The 7,658-nt window shown below is 38.4% G+C and overlaps 1 pseudogene; it reads left to right on the top strand.

The window, feature by feature from the left end:
- Positions 1-892: 892 nt before the first annotated feature.
- LOC112399113 (exosome complex component RRP43 pseudogene) lies at positions 893-6,020 on the top strand (annotated as a pseudogene).
- The last annotated feature ends 1,638 nt before the right edge of the window (positions 6,021-7,658 follow it).

Here is a 7,658-nt window from a genome sequence, read left to right as displayed (position 1 = left end):
TTTTTGTAAAATGCCCTCTCTCCAAAGCTTCTATATCCCTTGCATTACAAATAAATACGTAGTGACTCCTTTCTGCTCTCTTCTTTTCTCCCGCCATCATCCCAATCCAAACTCTCATCTCTTCTTTCTGGATTATTTCAGGAACCTCCCATGAAAGGTACCCATGTACAGTCAATGGGGTTTTCCATACTGCAGCCAGAATATCCCTTTCAAAATACAAATTCTGGCCATACTGTTCCCTTTTCCCCCCTCTCCTGATTAAAATGCCTGTGGTTTCCCATTGCCTTTAGTGTGAAAGCTCAAATTTCAACACATAGCCTGATCTCTGCCTGCTTTCTGTATTTCACCTTCTTCATTGCCACACTGGGTCTTCCCTCCATGGAGTGTTCCTCCTTTTTCCTTTCTCCCGTCCCACAGCTTCCTTCATGCAAGAACCCCTGCTGTTCTTTTAGATCTCAGTTTAGTCCTGACTGCAGGCAGGAAGTAGTTCCTGACCTTCCTAATTAGGCAACAGTCTCCTAGCACCTTCTTCTCCTTTAAAGCACTTATACTGTGGCAGTTTCATAGTTATCTCTGTAATCCTTTGCAGAATGCTGTCCCCTCTAGAATGCAGGCTCTGTATGTAGGGGTCTCTCTCACTGTCATGCACGCACGCTTGTGCACGTGTGTGCGCACGCCCACACAAACCCCACAGGCACTTTTCTCACCTTTAGAGCTTTAGTTTCTAGAACAGTGTCAGCCCCAGAATAGAATCTCAAATACTTACTTGAAGTAATAAATGGTATCCAGGCTGAGTTCAAATGTGAATTTTATATCAGTTTGTTTTCCTTAAGATTATATGAACCTACATGAACTAGATTTTGTTCAAAGTATATATAGAGATAAGCGGAAGATGGCGGTATATGCATTTAATTCACCCACAAAAATAAATGAATATTTCCTAATATAAATCAAAAATTGGCTTTTCTATCCCAGTCTTAATCAATACTTTTAAAGTTAGGTTTTTAAAATTCCATCATAAATGCAGATATTCCTAGTACCACATATTGAGGCTAAGAATATACTCAACTTTATTTAATGAGATTTGGTCATATTCCAGCCAAAACAAATGTTCTCTCCTTCCACCACATAGAAGACATAATGCATGGATCTTAGAAATCCGTCACAAATGTCAATATGAATACCTGAACTTCATATCTTTGGGAAAAGGCCAAATCTCTCTAACAGCTTCTGGTTTCAACATTCTTCACTCGCCCTTAAGAGCAAGAAAGGTAGACACATGTTTGGAAGATTTAGCGACATTATTTACTTTCCATTTAAATGTACAGTACAATGGTCACTAGAGGCCAGAAGCTATGATTATCGAAGACTGAAGTTCTGGCTTTTGCACACTTACAGAACTGGAGGAGGAAAAGTGAGGGAAGAGAGGTGAAGAGGAAAGAAGGGAAATTTTTAAAAAGAAGGTAATGAACAACACGGAAGAGATTTTAATCCATTAGCAGCATCCTGATGATAACATTTGACAAGGCTCCACTCCAAAGATCAAGACCTATCTCCCGAGCAAGGGAAAGAATATGAGCACCCCCTGGATACTGAGAATCTTTTATTTTCACAGAGCCCATCCACAAGTGACACTTCCTTTCAGTTCAGGATGAGGGTTGCAGTTGTGCTCCTGAAATGATCATACTCTTATAAGCATCAAATCAAAAGAAAGAAATACAGGGAGGAGGAAAACACACCTTATTTTTTTAAAAATCCACATACACCTAAAATACATACCTCAAAAAACATAGCTTTCTTCCTAGCTTTTCTTTTTCAAAATTTCAGAGGCAGGACAAATGCCCGTAACAATAGGGAAGGGTTAGAAAAACTACAATATAAATATGTATTTTGTGGTCTTTGCTAAAACCTGCATTTGAAGTTATACTTCATGGTGGCTGCTTTAGAAATGTCAATGCCAGGACAAACTCAAACTTTCCATAATTTGATCTGTTGCCCAAGACTGATGTGGCACTCGTGTAACTGTTTTCTTTTTCTTTTAAAAAACTATTGCTGATTGCTTCTACAATTTAAAGAATTCCAAATATGAATGAATACTTAGTACACTTTTGAGTGATCAGTGCAAAAAAACATGCAGGAATTTAAAACAAACAAATGGCCTTTTCCCAACACTGAGAAGAAGCCTCTGGAATTATCCTTAACATATAAACATCAGTAGAAATATCTAGGAAAGTTACTCCTCTTTTTCTCCTTAAGCTGAAGTGAAGATATTCAGTAACCATTTTAAAAATACCCAAGCATGTTGATTGACTTCCTCTACCAATTAAATTTATTAGCTAATTGCTCAGTGTTCCACCCATTTTTTTTCTAGGACGTGAGCTTTCACCTAAATCCAGGAACTATTAAAAAGAAAAGTGAAAATATGACAGTAAGTACTTAGTAAGTACTTAATACAGGTCGACTAGCTACAGTTTTATCTAATGTGTGTTCAATACGTATTTAATGTTTTTTCAAAGTTGCATTTTACATTATTTAATGAAGCTATACCTGGATGACTAAACTGATATTTACCTCGAGATGAAAGTCCAAATTAAACCAACAGTAAAGGAGAGTAAACAGCATCATTGATGCCACATGATCTACAGGAAACACACCTCTCTTCTTTCGCTGCTGTCTATGTCACTCTGAGTCTAATTACACAGACTTTCCACAGGGTAGTAGTCACACACACACACAATCTTTAGGAAGCTTACAGTCTCTTTCAAAGGAATCAATGACTAGAGTGGAAATATTTTCCTCTGTGAATCTACATGTCCTATATAGCTGGAAGTAGATATTTACTCTAGTTTTCAGTTCCCAGAATTGACTTACTTTCCTTGTAGGGGTAAAAATACATGGTTTAGTGGCTTCTGCATGCACACACACACACCACACACACTTCTGTCACTTACAAGAGAGATACTCTCTGGAGCCTGGAATTCTCCCTTCAGCAACGTACATTTAACCTCCATTTAGGTCAATGAGAACTACAGGCAGGTACGAGGGCCTGGGGAGTAGGAATTTTTAGCAGGTAATTGTTACTGAAACAGAGTGTAGAGAGCACCTCACAGAAGAATCAGAGGTGAATTCACCTTAAATCTTTGCTTTGAGCCAAGAATAACCTAAAACCTAACGTATTCTTTCAAAAAATCTTACTTTATAATACTCAGAACAAAGTAAGTTTCCACGAGTCCTCTGTTTCTCATTTCAACCCAGTATACTTTGTATTGTTACATTCAAGAAAAAAATAAATAAATTAACTACTGTAGGCCAATCAATTTGTTGGAAATTCTCCATTAATCTAAAAAAGTACTTTCTCTCAATACATATGTTCAAAGCACTCTCAGATCAAGTGGTTTAAAAAGAACTCTACATTTCTGGATCTCACCTACTTTTGCATTAAAAATGTAATAAATTTGCAAAATCAGGGAGTAAAGAAAAGTCTTACTAAACATTGGTTGCAACCAGTAGTTTCCAGAGCCAGTTATGGATAAAATAAACCGAGTAAGGCCCTTTCTGAGGGAATGGTGAGGCATGTCACAAGACAGTAACAAGAATTGCTTAGGTATTTCATTTATCATTTTATTTATTCAGTTATTCAACAATATTTATTGAGTACTTACTGCGTTTCAGGCAATGTACAAGGTGCTAGGGATAGAGTGAGGAGCAAAATGATGTCTTCGCTGAGCTTAGATTTTAGCAGGAGAGACGAGTATTAAATAAATATGGCACAAATAGTTGTGGGGGGATGATATTTTGAAATGTTAACTCATATTTTCTATGTAGTTTCATGGGGCTTTTGGACCTTCCTGATTTAATTAACACCTTCTACGATTTCTACCTCTAGGAAAGGATGCCACAACTTAAATAAATAAATAAACCAAGCAAGTCTTAGCTTGGTCCTCCGGAAGAGGCAGGAAAAGAAAACTCAGGTAATAGAAAATGTATGAATTAATGAATTAGGACCACAATTGTACTCTATGCTGAGAGTACAGTTTCTGGGAGGACCATACTTTGAAAGCTAAGAAAGACTTCCAGCTCCCTAATTCCTCCTCCATCTGGTCAGGCTGCAAATGAGGAAAGAACAGAAATCCTAGACTGGGTTGGGAATCCAGTGTGGAGAGACCATTGCCCCCTCCATGTGGAGTCTGAGATGCTGGCAGAGTGCAGGCTGCAAGGTGAGTTGAGGCAGGTGAACCTGAGTTGGTTCAGAGAGCTTTTTGCATCTCACGACAGAATACTTTCCCTGTGCCAAAAAGATGGCAAAGGGCCTCTCAGAGATTCCTGTGTCCCAGTGGACCACGGGCCTAGAAATCTTTTGCTCAGGGATCCCAGAGGTTCTTGGGAAAGAAGGAAGACAGAGAAAGCCACCAGACCTGAATGAGTTTGGCAGGTAGGACTCAAGATGTCTCTGTGAACTGGGCATTGAAGCCCAGGTCAGCAGACAACTCAGAGGTTCTCCTCCTGGCCGTGACCCTGATCCTCAGGGCCCTTGTCTGAAGCCTTGGTTCTGTGTAAGCCCCTTGGGACTTAGATGCAATTCTGCTAAAGATTATTGTTGCCCCACATTCCCTCCCCTCGTGCATCCTCCTCCCCACCCACCTAGAGTCAGCCAATGACACTGGGACATGGGCCTTTTTCTTTTCTTGGGGACCCACCCATTCTAAACTCTCAATGTTTATTTTCCAACTTTCTTCACGCCCCCAGCCCAAGGAAGTTTTATCTAATGAGCAAGAGGACATCTTGATTCTTTACTTATTGGGTAGTTTTCCAAATATTTTGCCCACGCCTTCAGTTCTTTTGACTTTCCCCAAAGAGCAGGGTCTTGAAACCCGAAAGCTAAGACTTTACTTACTTTCACTTTGCATTTTGATGTGTTATCTCTTCCCTGAATTTTCTGGAAAGGACCAAAGTGTTCAAAGAAAGGGGAAAGTATCAGTTAATTTTTTAATACTTTAACCCTCCTAATTTTTTATGTACAGTCTAATAAGCCATGAATGAAATTGCAGAATTAATGGAGAGTTTAAAATACGGTGAAGCAAACTCAATGTATGAAAGAATTGTAAGGAATGAGAGAACGAACAGAAAAAGAAAATAAAGAAAGTGTGTATTTTTCCTCAAATATGTGTGTTGGACCCGCGGGTGGAAGACGGCATCTGGGTTCAAAACTGTGGAACCTCTGGAGTATTACAGGAGATTTTTGAAAGTGAACTGTCGTCCTGATGGAAGAGAACTTGGTGAATTGAGAACCACAACTGTCAGCGTAGGTTCAGTTGGTACTGCAGATGGTTCTTCTGTAGTGAAGCTGGGAAATACTACAGTAATTTGTGGAATTAAAGTGGAATTTGGAGCACCACCAACAGATGCCCCTGATAAAGGATACGTTGTTCCTAATTTGGATCTATCACCTCTGTGTTCCTGGAGAGTTCGGTCTGGACCTCCTGGAGAAGAGGCCCAAGTGGCCAGCCAGTTCATTACAGGTATCATTGAAAATTCACAGATAATTCAGAAAGAGGACTTAGGTATCTCTCCAGGAAAGCTTGCTTGGGTTCTATACTGTGATCTCATTTGCCTCAACCATGATGGAAACATTTTGGATGCTTGTACCTTTGCTTTGTTAGCAGCTTTAAAAAATGTACAGTGGCCTGAAGTTACTATAAGTGAAGAAACTGCTGTAGCAGAAGTTCATTTAAAGAAGAGAAGTTATTTGAGTATTAGAACTCATCGGTTGCAATTTCCTTTGCTGTGTCTGATGACACTCTGCTTATAGTTGACCCTACTGAAAAGGAGGAACATCTGGCAACTGCAACCTTAACAGTAGTAATGCACGAGGAAGGTAAGCTATGTTGTCTTCACAAACCAGGTGGAAGTGGACTGACTGGAACTAAAGTTCAAGACTGTATGAGCCAAGCAGTTATAAGACGCAAAGAAGTAAAAAAAAACTGATGGATGAAGTATCTGAGGGTATGAAACCCAAATAAACAACCACCACGTTTGCAAAACAGATTTGTAAAAGCTGTATTTGTTACACTGTGTACAAACCTTTTATACTAAAATAAACATCGAACTACATTCTTCTGAAAAAAACAAAAAAGTGTGTGTTGGTGAGGTCTGCCTGCTTTGATATGACATTGAATAAATAGAATCGGTAGTATACACCATGATGTTATTTGAGATAGATCTTAGTGTTTGAAGAGAGACGTGAAAAAAATCATGGAAGTGCTCTGTTGTGACATCAGATTAAATGAAACAATTATAATAATAGGTAAATAAACTTCTAAGCACTGAGATTTTAAGTTTCACATCAAGTTTTCAAATCACTATAAAAAAAACCCTAATTTTAATTGCATTTAGCAAAATTGCTGAATCCCAAAACAGGCACTGTCACTTCTAAAATCTTCTAAAAACTCCCACAGAGAAAAATACCCAACCTGTCCCAATTCTAATCTTCTCCCAGGGACCTCTCTCCCAAACTCACTTAGTGTTTTGGTCACAGGGTATAGATGAAGAGATAGTATGAACAGAGCCAATAATGTTTCACTCATTTTCATTTTATCAAGTTCACTAGTTTTTAAGGTAGCTACAGAAACAGAAGGCCCAACAAGAAAACACCAGAGACTCCTGCTAACTGTCCCTTGATAAACATAACTCATCGAAAATATGTGTGAATAGATGACATTTAAAAAGGCAAAATCTTGACTATTCTTAGCTGACAAATTCTTTGGAAGCTTCTTAAAGGAATAAGCTGGCAATGCTCTCACATTTCAATTTTAAAATGAAAGGAATCTCTGAACTTTCCTTCTTTAGCAACAAACTCCCTTAACCCCTTGCCCCACTCCCATAAAGAAAAAACAAAACAAAACAAAACAGAATAGGTCAAGATCCTTAGTATACATACTCCCCTTTTTGCCTAGATCCAGGTATAACCTGGAATCTGGATTTATCCTTCATACCTCATTAGTCAAGTTTAACACTTTTATTTTCCTCTTTAGTTTAGATTGCATTTTCTCACGATTAAAAATGGATAGCTGTGGCTTGGAAATGGGAAACTACACCATCTACGAACTAGAGCAAAGTTGAAGACAACTCTAAATTTTTTGAAAATATTTTTGGTCATTCCGTGATCTTTCCTGACAATTGGTTACTCTACCCTCACTGAATCCTGTGGTATAAAGTTACACACCCAAAGTTTATGGTACAACAAAGTACAGCTTCAGAGCTAGTAGTAGCATTTTTTTTTTCTTTTCTTTTTTTAATTGAATGGTCTTTCCAAGCAAGTCTAATTAGCTAACAGTGTTATAGCTCTGGAGTACTGAGTTCATTAAAGATATTCGGAGTACTAGTCCTGCAAAGCTTAGCTGCATGTGGCTATTGGATCACATATCTACTTTTCTGCCATGTAAGAAGAAAACATCTCAGAATATAACTATTAGTTGGCTTTGTGGTGTTGGGTTAGCGTGCCAGTCTGAGGTTAGAGCAGAGATGGGATCCCAAGCCCTGGGCTTTGTATTATATAGTATTGTATTTTTGATGTTGTACTTAAGGGTCAATTACTGTTTCCATTATAAACCCTGTTTTTCAAGGGTTTATAGCTCACCAATTTTCATTTTGGTATGCAA

This window comes from Neophocaena asiaeorientalis, unplaced genomic scaffold (genome assembly GCF_003031525.2).
Source record: "Neophocaena asiaeorientalis asiaeorientalis breed wild unplaced genomic scaffold, Neophocaena_asiaeorientalis_V1.1 scaffold11, whole genome shotgun sequence".
Taxonomy (NCBI): domain Eukaryota; kingdom Metazoa; phylum Chordata; class Mammalia; order Artiodactyla; family Phocoenidae; genus Neophocaena; species Neophocaena asiaeorientalis.
The sequence above is the reverse complement of the archived record's forward strand: the minus strand, read 5'-3'. Positions and strand labels throughout refer to the sequence as shown.